General features: G+C 44.0%; 1 protein-coding gene and 1 long non-coding RNA gene across 4 annotated transcripts in view; one reads left to right on the top strand and one right to left on the bottom strand.

Moving 5' to 3' along the window:
* The first annotated feature begins 631 nt into the window (after positions 1 to 631).
* GPRIN3 (GPRIN family member 3) overlaps positions 632 to 17,580 on the top strand; it is a 32,920-nt gene continuing 15,971 nt past the window's right edge. The window contains exon 1 of one of the 3 annotated variants that reach the window (XM_064416925.1): positions 632 to 1,177. The gene's annotated coding sequence lies outside the window, so the exon portion shown is untranslated. Of the gene's footprint in view, positions 1,178 to 1,267; positions 1,573 to 3,275; positions 3,358 to 17,580 lie in introns of those variants that run through there. The other 2 variants (XM_064416926.1, XM_064416928.1) reach the window with 2 other exon arrangements.
* LOC135299964 (uncharacterized) lies at positions 13,142 to 17,530 on the bottom strand. Its single transcript, XR_010361809.1, has 3 exons — positions 17,415 to 17,530; positions 13,510 to 13,615; positions 13,142 to 13,270 (listed from the first exon to the last, which is right to left on the bottom strand). It is a non-coding gene; the product is annotated as an uncharacterized LOC135299964 (long non-coding RNA).

Raw genomic sequence — 17,580 nt, 5'->3', positions numbered from 1 at the left:
CTTCCAGTGATGGATGCTTGGGCTGTTCAGGCTTTTAAGAGTACTGCTGGATTGGCTTTGGCATACGAGAAAAAGTAGTTATTGTAGGTGAACACTGAAAACATATCTTGAATTTTTCATGCTTAAATAACTGTCAGAAAGCCACATTTAGGTATGGCTACTACACAAATATGAGCTGATCTCAGTGACTGCTGTGGGGAAAGAAATAACATTTGCTGTGGTAGGAAATATAAGGTTTTTCATGATCACTTAACTCTTGAGTCAAGGAGATTTAGGATCAATAACTGAGACAGAGGGTGTTTGTTAAAGCAGTAAATAAAATATGAGTCCATTCATAAGGATCAAGGGAATATGATTCACTGATGCCTACAATGTTTAAGGATAAAAATTAATTTTTTAGATACCCTGTTCTTTTTTTTCATATTGCAACAGAGCTGTCTTCACAGCTTGTCCTACAGTTTTGGGTTGTAATTGTTATTCTTTTTAATCCTTCTCCTATTCATCCCTAAAGGATTGCAGAAGAGTTAAAACCTTCCCGGCTGAAAACCTGTACTTGACTTGAGTCTCCGGGCACTGCAGAACCATTTCCTGTGATTGCAGCAGAGAGAGATAAAATTCCACTGTGGTGGGAATAAACCGAAATTAGATCAAAGATTTCCGGATAATTAAGACTTCCAAACCAAAACCTCTTTTTCGCTTGACTCTACTATTTTTTTCCCCCCAGGCAAACAGGGCAGTGCTTCACACAGGAAGCCAAATCTGCCTATCAAAACCAACAACCCGAACTGCAAGCGTGACAAGAGCTGAACCGCATTTGCATCCACTGCGATTCCCCGCGCAAACCTGCGCCGCCCCGCAGGCGGAGGGCTCGGGAGGTGCCTGGCGGGCTGAACGCCTCCTCCGCGGACACACGCACGGCTAGCGCAGGTGGATGCAGCTGAGGTGTGAGGTCCTAGCTCTTCTGCCGCGAAGCGCCCAGTTGTGGGTTAGGAGCTGGACAGAAGGCGGCTGGCAGAGGTGGCAATCAATACACAGCGAGCCCGGGGCTCTGCACGGCTGCCAGGGCCCCCTGCTCAGCCGCTGATGGAGGACAGGAGCCGCCAGCTCCGGCGCTATAAAAGCCAGGAGAGGCGCGGGGTGGGGCTGGCGTCAGCGGGAAATGTCTCCCTGGAAGCAGGTACGTGTCGGCGGGCTCGGGGCGGGCTGGGGGCCGAGCGCGCCGGGGCTGCCGCGCTCCCTCCCCGCCGCGGGGCCGGCAGCTGCCCCGCTCTGCTGCGGCCGCGGGGGGAGCCCGGCCGGCGCCGCAGCCCCGGCGCTGCCCGCCTGCCGAGCGGGCCGGGAGCCGCAGCTGGAGCGGCCCGCCTCGTCGGTGCCGGGCGGATCGCCGCCGTCTGCCCCCGCGGCGGGAAGGGCCGCCCAAGCGGAGCCCCGCTCCCTGCCTGCCGCCCTCCTCCCGCCGCCGCACGCCCCGAGGAACGGCTTGTTTTCCTGCCCGGATGATGGATTTCTCCGCAAGGTCATCCCTGCCCGCGGCGGCGGTGTGCCCGCGGCTCCCCGGGCGCCGCGGCGGAGGTGAGGGGCGGGGGAGCGGAGCGGGCTGGGGCAGCGCCGGGGGAGCACCGCTCGCACCAGCCAGGGCGTCCGGCGGGCAGGTGCCGGGGCGAGGCGGGCGTGCCCGGGGAGCCGAGCCGTGCCGTGCCGAGCCGTGCCCCGCTCCGCAGCGAGAGGGGCTGCGGCCGCCCCGCCGAGCGGGCAGCGGCGGGTGGGAGCGGCCCCCGAGGGCGCCTCTCCCATCCTCTGCTCGTTTTATCGCCGCTTGTAAGGGACTTTGGCTCAGGCGTGGTGCGGGAGTGCGGGAAACTTAAGAAAAGAAATAGCAAAGGTGGAGGGAATATTGATGAGATGCCCCCCACCGCCGGGACGGGCCGGGGGGATGCGCGGCGCGGTCGCCACGGCAACGTGCCCGCGGGCCCGATGTCGCAGCGCGGAGGATGCCCCGGAGGCGGCCGCCGCCGCGGGGGCAACCCCAGCCGCCGCCTTCCGCCGCCCGGAGCAGGGATCGTGGCCAAGGGGCGTCCCCCGGGCCGAAGCCGGGCGGAGGCGGCGGGGAGGTGAGCTGGGGTTACCCCCGGGTGGCTGTCGGCAGAGCCCGGCGCTCCCCAGACCGTGGTGTGGCGGCTCTCGGCCGAGAGAGGAAGGGTCCGCCAGGGTTGCGAGCTGGGATGTCACGGACAGGGAACATCGGGCTGTGAGGATTGGCCAGGTGATGTCCCTTGCCTGGCTCAGGGCGTTGGGGCTGGGCACGAATCCCTCACGGCCTTTTCTTTCTCTTGCTGTAGTTGGTGACAAAACTACTGATGATGTCAGCTCCTGGACTGTGGCTTGTGTTGTCCACATTCAGCTTGTGTTCTGTGCCCCACACTGGCCTTGGCTTCATTAATGCTTTATTCCTTCATCCTTTTTTTGTCAAGGAAGATAATAATGCTAGTGGTGGGTTTTTTAGCCATAAAACGTTATTATGGTGTCGTAGCCTAACCTCTTCCATAATATAAACAGAGACTATTCCCCAGTGATTCCAAGGTCTGGCCCACCAGCCTCTTCAAACAGTCTTGATTAAATGACTTCCAACGATGGGAATTGACTACATTCCTGGATAATTGGCTCCAATTTTTAATCGCTTTGTTAAACGTTTGCATCTCTTTTCCCCTTTGAACTTCTGGGACTTCATCTTCCAGCTACTAGATCTTGTAATGTTTTGCCTGTCAGATTAAATAGCTATCTAGTTTCAGATCATCTCTCTCTGCTCAAGTATTTAAGGGCAGTAATTAAATAGCCACTTAACATTGTCTCTGATGAGATAAATAGACCTGACTCTCTTGGTCTCTCCCTGGAATGCAGATGATCCCCAGGAGAAATGTCTGGGCTGCTTTCTCTGAGCCTCCACCACCATCCTTGCCGGCCTCCGGTGCTGCACAGCAGCAGGATTCTAGGAAGGCTCTTGTTAATGTCACGTGTGGAGATAATAACCTCGTGCTCAGTATTCCCCTGTCTATTCACCCAATGGTACAAACTTTTCTTTCCCACGACTACATGGTGGGAACTTCTGTTCCATTAGTTACAGGCAGTGATCCCTCACTTTGGGAGCCAAGGTTTTATCAGAAGCTGGTTGCCTGTCCTGTCAGGAACATTTGAATTAAATATTTCTACATTTGTACCTTTGGATCTGCCTCTATTAGAGTTTTTTCCCTCCTCAGTTCACCTCGCTTTTTTGGAGTCTGCAGCTCAGGAATCACAGTAGACCTCTGGTGTCCTCTAGAAGTCAGAAGGGCTTCTTTTCCCAGGATCTCCCTCCTAAAGGTCTGGTTTTTTCCCCTTTACTCTTCCCTGAACCACTGTCTGCCACTGTCTGCCTTGTTTTCCAAAACAATACACCTGCCAACTTCAAATAAGTTTAAGGTCTCTTGGAGTAAAAGGTACTAAGAAGTTGCACTGAGTAATACATAAACTGCAAACTGAAAGTGCCCATTACAGTGAATTGCTTTTGTAACTGCTTTTGTTCAGCTGTGCCTCCAAGTGTTGGTGAAAGAAAAAGAGAATTGCTTTCCTGTTTTAAAGAGCTGTAAATCCCACTGCTGGCTCTGAAGTCTAGGCTGACATACACATTGTCATTATTTTGCCAGTCTTTAACCTGAACATTGTGAGTTTTACTTGCTCTGAAGTGTGCTTAAGCCTGGACTTAGAGCTCTCTAGAAAGCACAGTGTCTGAGAGTATGGGCCAGAGGTTAGGTGGCTTTGACAGAATATTGTCAGTTTTTCCAGCAGCATGTAGGTAGCATCTTGAATCTCAACAAAAGGATGAGATTGAGTAGTCTGAAGGTACCTTCTGTGGGAGATGTTACAAAAAAAAATTATTTGAAATTAACTATTTTTTTGGGGTTGGGGTTGTTTTTATTTTTGTTGGGGGTTATGTGTTTGTAATCACCTTGACTTGAGGGAGGGTGGTGTAAGAGGTCTGGAAATTAAAGGTCTGTCCATGCAGACCATCCCATGAAGTAAGTGATATGATGATGCCTGTGAGGAAGGTTTGTTTGCACGAATAATAATAGCAGGTTTCAACCTTTAGAATGACCTAGTTGTCTTCAAAGTGGTAAAATTAAGAAAAGTACATTCTGACTGTGTAACGACTTAAATGTCAGGACAACGAGTGTTACTGAAATTTCATGAAGACTTTTTTTTTATTACAAGTCCCAGAAAATGTCTATTCATAAGATTTCATGAAGTGTAGACTGTGATGCACTAAATATAAACAGTCTGAAAAATCATCACAGAGCTCAGATATCACATCTGATTGAACAGAGCTCCAGAATTCTGCTGAATTTTCTACATGCTGGTGTCAGCATCTTAGGAATTGTTTCTCAAGTGCTTATCCAATTGTATATCTCCCCAATACAAAATTCTGAAGTGTTACTACCTGAGAGATATCTTTCCCTCACCCATTCAAACTCACCTTCTGTCCCCCAGATCGGGCTAGTATCTCTGAGTTTTTTCAACATATGCTTTCCCTTCTCATGGTTGCGCCATTTCTTCAACTCCTTTTACAATCAGAAGAATATGTGTTTCCTTGGGGTGGCTGGTCCCAAAAATCACATATTTCTGAATTATGAAGCCCATCCAGAGTCAGCCCAGCATTAAGAATAGTGGCTAGTAATTAATTCTACAGGCTGTTAATTAATTGCAAACAGACAGAAGATAGTATTTTTGAGTCTCAAGCTTGCTGAAGGCTGTCCAGCGAACATTAGGTTAGACAGATTTCACTAGTAAGATACTATGGCAGTGGTAAAATTTGTCAGATTTGGGTCCTGAAACTGTTACTGATACTGTTATTTTTAAAAATGTAAACTCCCTCTGTCAGACTCAGCCAAAGCTAAGGGAAACAACATCCTGCCTCCAGTTTGTGAAATCCTCACTGCCGTAGGAGTACAAGCAATCTGCTCGTAGTCTCACAGCTACAGTCAGAACAAAATTTCGTAGCTGAGAATTATGCTCCTAGCAGCACATCACTTCTTAATTTATAACTCCCACACTAAAAGCAGAGTTAGGATACAGGCTGAATCTGCTGCCTTTGTGGATTTAGGAGCAATCCTGGATTAAGACCTGATGTTACCTAATTTAGATAAATATCACCTTCTTGAGAGTCACAACAAAAAAAAAAAGACAGATAATTTTACTAGGGGAAAACAAGTTTTGGACATGTTCTGAACGAAATTAAGTTACTGTCCAATAGGAAAAGTTTTTGAAAGTATATGTAAATACAGTTTACTTTTGCAGATACTAAAAATAGAAAAGGTATACAAATGTCTTTTATTATATATATGGACTTTGAACTCAGTGACAGTTCTATAGAAACAAAGACTGGTACCGATTAAAAATTTAATCACACATGATCAGTTACTTATTAACATCTACTTATTTGTCTCTTGGGAGTCTGTGGCTAGGAGCTCACATTTGTAAATTGGCAGCAGATCCTAGAGGGTAGAGGTGTCAGCATGCTGCTGAGTAAATAGGGAAGAAAATGCAGTGCCAACACCTGCAGCTCCATGCAGGCTGTGGGGGAGAAAAGCAAAGAAGAAGGTGGGCACTTGAGTAGGAATGACTGGGAACCAGCATAATAGCATTTTGCACCTATTTGTCCTCTGTCAACAGTGGACAAGTGCACAAGTGGTGCACTTGATGAGAATAATTAAGTGGAGGGAAGAATGCCAACAATGACAAATATTATCATGCATTGTGGTAAGAGAGTGCTATAGGTGTGTTCTCAGAGGGCAGATTCAGTTCTTTCCCCTCATCTCCCCCATGCCTCTAAATCTGTGATCTGTGTAAGAAAGCTTGGTGGCAGGTGTGGAAGCTATTACCACAGCCAGTATCAGCCAGACATCCAGGAGGATACAGTATCTATTAAATTATCCAGGAAAAAGTGTCTCTATCTCTGAGTGTAGTTGTTAGCAACACGTTACTTCTACTGATTGTTTTACTGTACTTATTGTACATTAGTAGAACGTGGTAGTAACAGTTGAGCTTGCTTATTTCCTCTCTTTGACAGTAGCTATTTTAGAAGAGCAAGGAGTTAATCAAGGGGGACACGGACATCCCAGTGCTCTGCTAAACTGTTAGTGCCTGTGCTATCAGCATCACTGCATACTGCTGGTGGCTGTCCAGCTGACATACACATTGTGTATGTCAATGTGGAGGCCAGCTCTGAGCTGAGGCTGAAGGCTTGCACCACTTGGCAAGTGGTTACAATTCATTTTTCCAATCTAATTTATATCACTGTTGTCGTGCTTTGGAGAAGAAATATTGTGCTGAGGGAGTGGGGGAGGAGTTTTTTAGAAGAGGATCATAAGAAGTATGTGTTCTGAGATATTTATCGTCTCCCTCTCAGGCAACCCTCATAGTCAAATTCAGCTGTGATAAAGCAGATATGAAGCCCATTGCTAGACAGGAATCTTCACTGTGGTCTGGTGACCTCCTGATCTGGGAAGCAGCAGCATTGCCAAGTTTAAAAGCATTTCTATCATCTGTGGATTGATTGTGGTTACATAGTAATAACACACCTCCTCCCATTTGTGTGCCTGTATGTTAGTGCACACACAAGTTGGGGGAAAAGCAGTGTTTCCTGAAGCTTTGGTAGTCTGGATGATTCTGGCAAGAGTTGTGTTAGTGCTTCAGTTAACCACAGCTATGAACTAAAACACATGTCAGGGCTGAAGTGACTACTGCAGCAAAGGTTGTCTAGAGAGCCTGCAACAGGAGTATCCTTATTTTCTGCAGAAAACATATACCAAATATAAGCAGAACATAGTGACCAAACATTCAGCTTCGGAAAGACAGCTCTAACTTATTTTCCCTTTTTATGTTTTGGTTTTTGTTTGTTGGGTTTTTGGGTTTTTTTTCCTGCTAAATGGACAAGGTGTTTCTAAAAATATTGGGAAATAATCAATGTTTGCTTGAATTCTCACAGTGACACCTCTATCCTGTAGTTCAGTGATGATAATTAATATTGTCAGCTCTTCAAAATCATCATGCAATTATCACCAGTTGGCATTTTTAGCTGGATGAACAGGATGGCTTTCTATATGCACATGTGCCTTCCTACTTCTTTTGGAGAACATTGAACAAATATTGGCTACTGCAGTTGGAATCCCAGACTGCATTCTAATGGTGGAAATCTTTTTCCCAATGATGCTAATGTGCAAACAAACAAAGTTCAGTTTTTAAAAGGGAAGTCAAACAAGAAAAAAGGCAAAACGAAACAAGATGTGCAATTATTTTTAATATTCTTCATGCAAGAACCCAACAGACTGAAACAGAGGGCGTGAATGCTATGCTACATTATGACTAATCTCAAAAGGATACTATAAAAAGCAATGACTTATCTCAAATGATGACAGTGAAGTCAGTGAAGAATTAATTCAGAAATTTTCTGGTGACTCCAGGACCCCTCTTAACATGCATGAAGTAATCACTAGAAAGCTGAAAAAATCAGTCAAGATGTTATCATGGAAACAGTGGGAATTTTATTATACAGTATGGGATAACAAAGGATCTGATGTTTACCTTAAATTTTCATAAACAGGAGTCAATTCATTAACATTTATGTGGGGAAAAAAATTATGTGGTTAGGCATAATTTTCAGATGGATGGATTTTTCCTTTCCTGGGTGAAACAGGGAAGGAAAAGAACAGTGGACTGCTTACTAATCTGATTTTACATGGTTTTGGGAAGAGATGAGTGTTCCTCTGGGTAGCAAGTAGAGCTGGCACATGGTTTCTCTGGTCAAGGAAATGTGGTGTTTGCCAGTTTTTGGGTGAGCAGAGTCCCTTAACCTAGAGCCAGCCTGACTGAAAGTTATTTTCTATTTGTGGGCAATCATTTTGTCTTAATAAAGAAACTGTGAAATGTTTTGAAGTGCAAGGACTAGTGCTTTACCTTCAATTGCCAGTGAGATCTTAATCTAGAAAGTAGCATGTCTGCTGAGTGCTCAGAGAACAGTCCCTTCCCTTCCATAGGCCCCAGGACTCTGTGGAGTTTTGCCAAAACCAGGGTCAAAAAACAGATTAAGTCTGTAAAGTTGGTATAACAAAGCAGGTACGAAATTTTCCAGCAAAGAGGGTGATGTGGACAGGACATTGTTGCATTTTATCAAGGCCCTGTTTTCTTAGACTACTGGAGCTGTAATTCAGAGAAGCTTCTAAATGGCCTTTGGGCACTGAAGAATGAGTCAGATATCACCAGGTCCCAACTTCAGAAAGTGGAGAGGTGTAAAAGTCGCCTAAATCTTCCCAGCTCAGCTCTCCTAGAAACAGTCTGGCTGTTGAGGTCTTAGCCAGCCCTTTGGCTAGAAAATGCTGAAGGATAATTGCACCTCAGTATTGAACAAACTAAAGGGTCACTTTTCTTACAGTTACTCTCCTTCCTCTGAAGTATCAGTTTCATGAAAAACTTCACACAGTTGAAAGATTAAGGTTGAGATGACTCATTAAGAAAATTATGGAATATAATAAGCATGCTGGGGAGTGTACTAAGGGGTAGAAGTAATAGTGATAAAATACTTGTCAGAAAGATGATAGTCTTGAGAAGAACTGTGTGGAAACAAGATGACAGAATTATTCCACTCCAAAAGGCTGGCACTTCAGAACTTTTTATAATACTGCTGCACACCACAGCCTCTCCATGTTAATTAAAATAAAAATGTTAATCTTGCCCTTGAGGTTAATAGTTAGGGAGTATCTGTTAAAAGAGGCTATGAAGGTTTGCATGAGTTTGAGGACCCAGATTTCTGCTCAAGCTAAGCAGTAGCCTTACAAGAGCTGCTGTTTCAGTACTCCATAAAATAGCATCAGTTTCCAGCTGTCCATAGGGACAGGTATCCCATCTACAAAGTCAGCTGTGGTAACATTTGACAATTCTTAGTTGCAGCACCAAAGGCATTTTCACAGAAAGGGTAAGAGGTGTTTTAAGGAGTCACCTCAAGTGCATGGTGTGCAGAATAAAGTGACCAGGCTTTCAGGTCCCTGTCTCCTGCCCCATTCTTCAAATGAACCCATTCATGCCATAACTGAGAGCATTAGTAACTGCAAATGTACTTTCACCTACCTCAGCCAAGAGCTGCTTAGATTTGGAAGTCATCACTGCATGTGATGGCTTCAGGTTGGGACTGTGCAGAATCTGTGCTGTTACCCCATGCCTGAACACAGGGCTCATCAGCTGAATTCAGCCCAAGGTTTTGGTCGTGTGCTCATGGTGCTAAAAATGCATGAGGATGCCCTGTGAACTACTACTGAGGAGTAAAAATGGTTCATTCATTTCCTGAGAAGTCAAGCAAGCTGCATCAGTTGCTGCAGAGAAGTTTTAACAAATGGGTACTACAAAAGGATTAGCTTCGTTAATTTATCTGCATGTGCTTTTGGCACTCAGGAATTAATCCAGCCTTTATTGATTGTTTTGAGTCTCAGTTAGCTTGATGCCTAGGAAGGGGAGGGGACAAACAGTTTTCTCCTGCATATAGCAGGCCTGGAAACTCAGAGATGGTCTTTTCTTTGGTGAGAAAAGGGGTTTTGACTCCCTCTCTGGGCTCGGGGTACACATCAACTTAAAAGGAACAATTCAAACCTCCAGTCTTGGGGCACAGTGCAATAAAAGCAGATAGTACCCTATCATAAAGCCTGGGAGCTTTCCCTCAGAATTACTCTTCTATTAAATGGTCTATTTGAGAATTGCTTCCAGCTGGACCATGCTTGGCCATTATCACATAAACATGTCAGTTGATATCGGGAAATAGAAGAACAGTATTTATCCAGTTAAAAAGATGCTCTTAATATGTAGGGCCTCAAGGGAATATTGCTTGGAAAACAAATTTTCATAATAAAATGACCTATTTTAGAATTACAGTTTTCCATGCTGGAGGAGACACGAAGGTAGAAGGATGCTTGCCAAAGAGATGGACAATAAGCACACTCACTCTTGATCCCTAATGAGATGATGAATGGACTGAATATGTTCATGAGCTAGTACCCTGGGCTTCTGGGGTGGTTTTTTTGTTGTTTGTTTGGCGTTGGGTTTTGGTTTGTTTTTTTCTTAATTTTTTTCCCACTAGATTCCTGCATGCAGGCTATTTGTATGTGTTTGCTCTATCCAGATTGGCATGCCTGCAGGAACATGAGCAGACCTTCCTACCAGCAGCCAGCTCAAACATGTAGATGACAGGGAGAGAACCCACACCATGTCTGAGCCATTCCTTAAAAAGCCTTAGGAGAGGAAAATTAAGTAAAAGGACAGCAAAGCTAATAATAGTTTCCTTAAATATGTACCAGGAAAGCAAGCTTCAATTACATTATGCCTCTAATATTTTGATCCCAAGAATGGAGCTCTGTAAGAAATGTTATTTGCTGTTACTCATCAGTTCCGTCTGTGTGGATGCTCCAGGACAATTCATGTGGTGGTGGTTCCTCCAGGAGCAGAGCCTGCCTTCTAGTGACTAATGAATGCCACCTACTCAGCCTCAGTTTGTCTCATTTTGTCTCATTTGTCTGTTGAACCCCTTCTTCTTTTTCAATGTGATCTGTAATCTTGACTTCAGCAATCAAAATTTAATGGCCACATGAGTTCAGCTTGTTGGCAATCAGAGCCACACCTGTTATTGTAAAAATCATATCAAAGTCAGTAGCTAACATGCTGCTCTGAGCAGGAAACTTAATTAGATGGGTGAAATTTGACCTTGCAGTTAAAGGCTGTAATTCCTTTGTCGTTTATAGGAAGTATATCTGGCCTTTTGCCAGAGGTACCTAACCAGAGATACTAAATTAATATGAAATTGTTCCAAATACCATAGTTGCCATTCTGACAGGAAGCCAAACCACATCATCCTTTCAGTCATCCTGATGGCTGATTCATAATGAATGTAGGGCAGATGAGGTAGAGATGAATGAAAAGTGTCTGTTTTCTAGTAGACCATATGGTGACTCTTTTGCACTGTAGAGTTAAAGACACAGTTAAATGTGTTTTGGGGTAAACCTGCTAGCTTACATTTGGAGAGCATTTTGAAGAAATGTACATGAAATGTACATTACCCTTTGAATTAATGTAGGATCAACATTTGTGTGTTGCATGGGGAATTTCATTCATGGGCTTCAGAGATGACCTCCAGGACCACAATTTAACTGGGATAAATATCTTGAGGTCACCTAGTCTTAATCTTAAATTCTTCACTGTTGAAACTTGTGTTAATTGATTATATATGCTTAATGACTAGTTCTGTTTTGAGAGAGGATTTTCTGTTTGTGACTGAAAGGAGGGCAGTCTTTGGGAAAATGGGCTTTCCCCCCCTTATGAATATACACAAATTTTTTTAGTTCAGTCTATTTGGGTTTTTTTGTTTGTCTGAAGGTTTTTGGTGTGGATTTCTTGGTTTTGGTTTCTTTTTTCTATGTCCATATACACAGAAAAATACTTTCTGTATAATCAGAGAGCAGCTTTTTGAACTGTTTGACATTGGTCAACCATTAAGAGAGACCTAGTACTTTACCAAGAAAACTCCAGAAAATGGGGAAAAGTGCTCATCAGAGGCTTAGAAAGACAAAGCAGTGTTTACACTATTCAGCTTGAACATGCAACATGAGGGATCAAGAGATAGGAACATGGTCAACATCACAAATACTTAAAACTGTCTTCCAAAAATGATGCCATACCATGGTACAAAAGATGATTTTAAAATAACCATTTCTGAACAGTTTCCTGGCCTTGAGCGATATGAAGCTGTGAAATGGTCTGGCAAGGAGCACACAGTAGGAGACAGATGGGGAATCAGTGCTGGAAGAGCATTCAAGCCTAGGTCCAGGAGGCAGAGAGCCAAAACATTTCTCTTATCACAGGGACCAACCAACTTTTCCTCTGCACATCCTCATTTTTTTCCTGAAAGAGCAGGTCTCCCCTTCACCCCTTATCTCCCCCTGCCTCTTACCCAGAGACAACTCACTCAGCAGTTGTAGAGGTATGTCAGCCTCATAAATGGAACTAAGTCACTGAATTCATATGGGAGAAGGCTGGTCTTTCCCAAAGGTCAGCATTTACACTCTAGTTTGTTGGGAGAAACTTAGGACTGAGGCATGCTAACCTTGAAATTCAACAGCTGAGCCAGTTCATCTAGTTGCTACCCAGCGAGAAGGCCAGGGGTCTAATGAATTTCTAGGTGTTACAGTTTCACCCTTAAAATAAAGGCAAAGCTCCCACACAAGGGGAAAAGAGCACATTTTTGGTCCTGGGAAAGGAAAAGGGTGAGAGTTTTGAAGTGGTGATGGGCGATTTTTCAGCCCATCTGCAGTGCTAATCAGACATCTGTCTCTCTCGAGCCACCTCACATGGCAGTCTGCATTTGCAAAAATATTTTTCTCCTCTTGACTTGGAGTAAAACAAACCTAACAGTTTTCCTGTGGCTGCCCACACCCGTGGCTCAGGATTATTAATAAATAGATGAGGGACCAGAGTGAAGAGAGCTGAGATAATGAAAATGAAGCTACAGTAATTACTTGGACTGTGCTGACCAGCAGCTGAGTAGGGATGGAGGACAAGGCTTCCCACCTTAGTGACAGCCAAGTTGATAAATTGCACTTAGTTTCCCAGCTCTGTAGCCTGGCATTACTTGATCCTCTGACACAATCTGCCTCTGTCGACATACTAATTCCATTTGTTCTTGGTCTGCTCTGAGTTCTCTTGCTCTGGCACGCTGGCTATGGGTTTATAGGAGAGGTGTTTCAGAGCAAATTGCCAGCCTTGCTCTCTGCAAGAGAAGCAGCTCATCAGTAAGAAGATGAAAAGATTATTGAGTTGCTGGCTCTGTGTCTCATTTACTGCTGCCCTGTTTACACTGGATGTCCTATTCTCTCATATGTTCATACCCCATCTGATCCCATGCCCTGCCTAAGCTTTCTGAAGAGCAAGAGCAATAAGAGAGCCCTTTCCAGAAGTGCTTACCTCCTTGTATGAACACTTATGAATCTGCAGTGGTTGCAAGTATTTTCTTGGGTGGAGTATGTGCAAGTGCTTTTCCTGGGTCTGTAACATCCTTTGCTTATTCAGCTTTAAGGTGGTGGTTTTCTGGGGTTTGGTTTTTTTCCTTTCCAAATGCTAGCAGCAGCATATTCTGTACCCTTGTTTTGTTTTCTGCCTTTTGTTTAGCAGAGGTCTCTTTCCCTCTTTGTAGATTCAGGACTTGAATCTAGGAAGGGAAGGAACTAATTTGAATACTTTTTTGGTAATGTTGCAGAGGTGGATCACTAAAGCCTGAATTGCTGGGCTTATGATTGCGCAGCTTTTAGTAGTAGATGATGAGCTGTAGTAGAAGGGTGTTCTGTACTTAGGTCATTGGCATTAGACACTGGCTGTTGCATAGCCTTGTCTGTGATCTTTATCTGTGTTAAATTGTATTGAAGAGGCAGAAAAAGTAGAGGGTCCTACCTTTGCTCTGTATCTTTTCTGCTTAAGTGATGAATGCTTAGTGTCTCTATGTTCACATGTAGCATCCAGCAAAATGGCAGAGTATGTTAGAACCTTCTGGCATTTCCTGAATAAGAACAGGAATAAAAAAATTGTATTTTCAAAGATATTGAGCGACTTTTGAATCCTAGTGGCTTTACTGGTATTTCTGATTATTCAACACTTTTGAGCATCAGACATCTTTGATTTCAATGCCCAGCTTTAATCACCCAGATTAGGTTAGATGGCTATCATTGTTAGCATATATCAGATTGTATGTGTATGTCTGTCTTCAGTCATGTAAGTATGCATAGTTTGTGGTAATTCAAATTGTATCCATAAACAGGATGTCAATAAAAATAAATTGTGGTCGGAAGGCCGCTGTGCATTCACAGCTGTCAGATGACTGGTTGAAGTATCTAGTATTTATCTTCAAGGAGGTCCTATGTGGAAATAAACCATCCTGTCTGAATTTTCATACTGACTCTGAGGTTGCCATGTGCTTTCTCACTCTTAAGTGTGGCTCTGTGCGTGGGGCATTGGTGTTCAAAGCAAGTCCAGTAATTAAACCCTAAGCCGTGAATGATCCTTTTTCACACCCTGCCAGCTTCCACTCCAGCTGACTTAGAAACAAGGACAAAGCTATCCCACAGCCCTGCTCTCTCACAGCTGTGCTCTAGCAAGGTACAGCTTGACCTTAGATCACCTCTGAGATCTGCAGGTTAAATATGCTGGCAGCTTGAGCAAGGGCAGCTAAAACTGCTCCTAAGATGAATGAAAAGCAGTGCAGCCTGATGGGAGGTGCTGGGCATTAGGTGATAAACTCAATCATTGCTTGGGGGTGCCACATCTTTTTTTTTTTCTCTTTTTTTTTTGAATGCTTGGGGCATGATTTGCTTGCAGTGTGTAGTGTGAGAAGCTGGAAGGTGAACTGGAGTGATAGCTGCCAGGTGAGTGCCAGTCACACTGCCCCTGGGGATGTCTGCTTTGGGCTTGGCCAGGTGGTTGAGGCAGCCAGCTCCAGTAAACCTGGGACTCAGTTGAACTCAGATGTGATATAACTTTTGAGCTGTCATTTTAATTAATGCTAATTATTCTCATTAACCAATTTGGCAATCATCCTGAGGGACAGTGATTCAAGTCAAATTCAATGTTTTTTACCAGTGCCTTCATCACTGCATATGCATTGCTTCAGTCACCCGATAAATGTAAATGAGTCCGCCTGTCCTAAATGCAGAAGAAATAAGGAGAGGAGGTGTGCCCAGAAATAGGCTCAGTGTAAATCTTGAGCTCTAACTTGGCAGCCTTTGGCAGGAGTGGGGATGTCACTTCAGCCTGGTGTAAGCTTTGCAGAGTTCCAGGGTGTGCACTGGACCATAAGCATGGTATGGATAAGGTAGAGGTCTAGGGTATGGATATGGCTGTGCAATACTGCAGTGGGCAAAGCTTTGGCTTACAACACCTTTTGTGTCTCTGTTTCCAGCCTGTTTTATTGAACTAGTCTCCAGATTTTGCGCTGCTACCTCTTAAATATTGTCTGTCTTGAGGAAGTGGTCATGGCCTTAGTTTGGTTCCAACACAGATGGGACTTCCCAGGTCAGACACTAAATAAGGATTTGTTTTAAGAGCACTGGGATTTTTAAGAATTCAGAAGTGGAGAATGTAATTATTCTTAAGCCTATGAGAATCATATTTGAATCACAGTATAAAATGTGGCAGACAGTTGGATACCTTAGCCCCCCTTCTTGGGGCTGGAAGGATAGAAGCACATTGAATATATGGATAAAAATACATATTTTGTATAAGCCATTGTTAGGAAACAATTCTAACAGGAGTGAGGATGGTTCCTGCAATTGTTAGCATAAGAGACATTTACACCCCTGCAAGGGCAACTTTAAAAAGTTATTGCCATCAAACACCTGTGGGATAGACTGCAAATAATGAGTTGTTCCTAAAATAAGCCATCATACAGCGCAGCTGTTGGTGTTTTTCTTTGCTGTTGGAAGATGGAGGTGTTGAGAGAATGACTTGGTGACTGAATTGGCTGCTTCAGCTGGAGGAAACATTGCAGTCTCTTTGTTCACGCACATCTAAGAGCAGGATGGAGAAGACTTAAAAGCCTCTCCTTGTCCCAAAGAACTCTGGGTATGTAGTGAATTTCAGGACCCAAAGTTAGTGGTGCAAGGTTTGGGAGTTGAGTTTTAGCAATGCTGAGTTGGTATCAGTGCCAGTGCTGCCTTTTGCTCAAACCAAGAGCCACAACAATTTCTGTCAATTTTACCTGATCAGCTCTGCCACAGTGGCAGTCGCTGTCATCTGCCACTCAGATGCATCTTTCAGCTCCTTCTGTCAGCTCTGGATGGAGACCAAAGAAAACCTGCAGTGGTTTATGGTTGTAATATTTTACCACCATTTTCCCATCTGGCATTGACCTTCATTAGAGTCAGGCAACTGGAAGCCATCACCCACCTACAGTGCTTTGTACACTGTTAGGATATTTGTGGATATAAAGAACAGTGGTCTCACTGATTATCTGCAGACCATGACAAGTTTGGTTCCCCCACATCCCACATGCAGTTCTTCATCAGTAATAAAAAATAATGAATATGGTGCTGGTGCAGTGCAGTTCCATTAGGGTCAGGGTTCAACACAATAAAGCGTATGGCCTCAAGTAAAGAAAAAGAAGAGGCTGAGGCTGAGATGGCAGCTTTTCATGTAATGGTCTCAGTAAAGTCACATCATAAGCTTGAGTGACTGAGGTGAGCAGCTTAGAGTCCTTAGCTGGACACACAGGTTTGAGTCATTGCCCTCAAAAGAGCATTTACCAGCGTTGTCAAGATACCTGAGAATTGCTCAGATTTTATCCCTGAACACCGAAGGCCTCCAGCCTGCAGCCATTTGGTTTCCTACAGAGCCTCAATGCATCAGACAAAAAGTGGCCCAGCACATGGCACTTCTTCTCGTGGGTTTTTTGAGAAGGTGTTTAGCAGGAGGCAGTTTGCTAAGGAGATTATTTTGTTCTTTTTGCTGCTCTTACTGTCAATGACAGCCAGCAGCAGAACAAAGTGACAACGTGAAAAAACAGGAAGCAACTGCTGAGGTGGCAGCAGGAAGAAGGCAAGATATTTTTAACTGTTGGGGTTTTTTTTTAAAAAAAAAACACGGTGATAGCTGCTTCAGCTGCCAGCCTCTCTATTCACATGAGCTGTGTTTTGTGATAGCCAGGAGGTAAGAGCAGACATGGTGAGATCATCATCATGTCTTTCTTAGGTTAATCACACAGTACAGAAATTTCTGTTACAGTAATGACTGGGTAGGCACTGCATCCTTCTTCTCTAATTACATGCCATTTGGAGTAGTTCCTTTCCCGTTAGGATAACGCCTCTAAATGACAATGGGTACATCCTTTGCCAGGTGCCTGTTATGTAAAGATCTATTCACCTCTCTAATACTGAGCCCAACATCTTCATTAAAATAATATGATACATGAGGAGAACTTAATTTTTTCAGACTGTGCATGAGAGTTAAACATTATCATTTTTGGGTTTTACCTTATGCAAAACACATTGATCCTGCTGTCAGCTCTTCCAAGGCAGAATTTCTTTACTTGCAAAGTTGGTTTTAAAATAAGAAGTGCTGCTACAATACATTTCTCTGGGCTCTGATAATATAGTTATTCAGCAGCAAATCAGACCTGATTGTCTAGGGTGGTAACTGCTCCTGTGGATGCTTCAGCCACAAGATGAATGTTTGTATTCAGTGCGCTGGGGGGAATGCTCTTAAGGAAGTCATAATGAAATTCAGGAAACTTCCTTTTGAGGACCTGAAAGCATGTTAGAAGTACATAACAGCCTTTGTCCCTAGAAGCCACCCTTTCCAAGACACACCTGCTCAGCAGTGGTTATGTTTTCCTGACCACAGAAATGTGATTTTTGTCTTAGTCTAGCTTCCAGTGGATCGATGTCCATGTAAACCACATCATCGTGGCTGTTGCAAGTTGTCTGGGCAACAAAGAAGAATTACAAGAAATGCATGGGCAACAAGCCAGCATTA

Source organism: Passer domesticus, chromosome 4 (genome assembly GCF_036417665.1).
Source record: "Passer domesticus isolate bPasDom1 chromosome 4, bPasDom1.hap1, whole genome shotgun sequence".
Taxonomy (NCBI): Eukaryota; Metazoa; Chordata; class Aves; order Passeriformes; family Passeridae; genus Passer; species Passer domesticus.
Note: the sequence above shows the minus strand (reverse complement) of the source record. Positions and strands in the feature narration are given on the sequence as shown.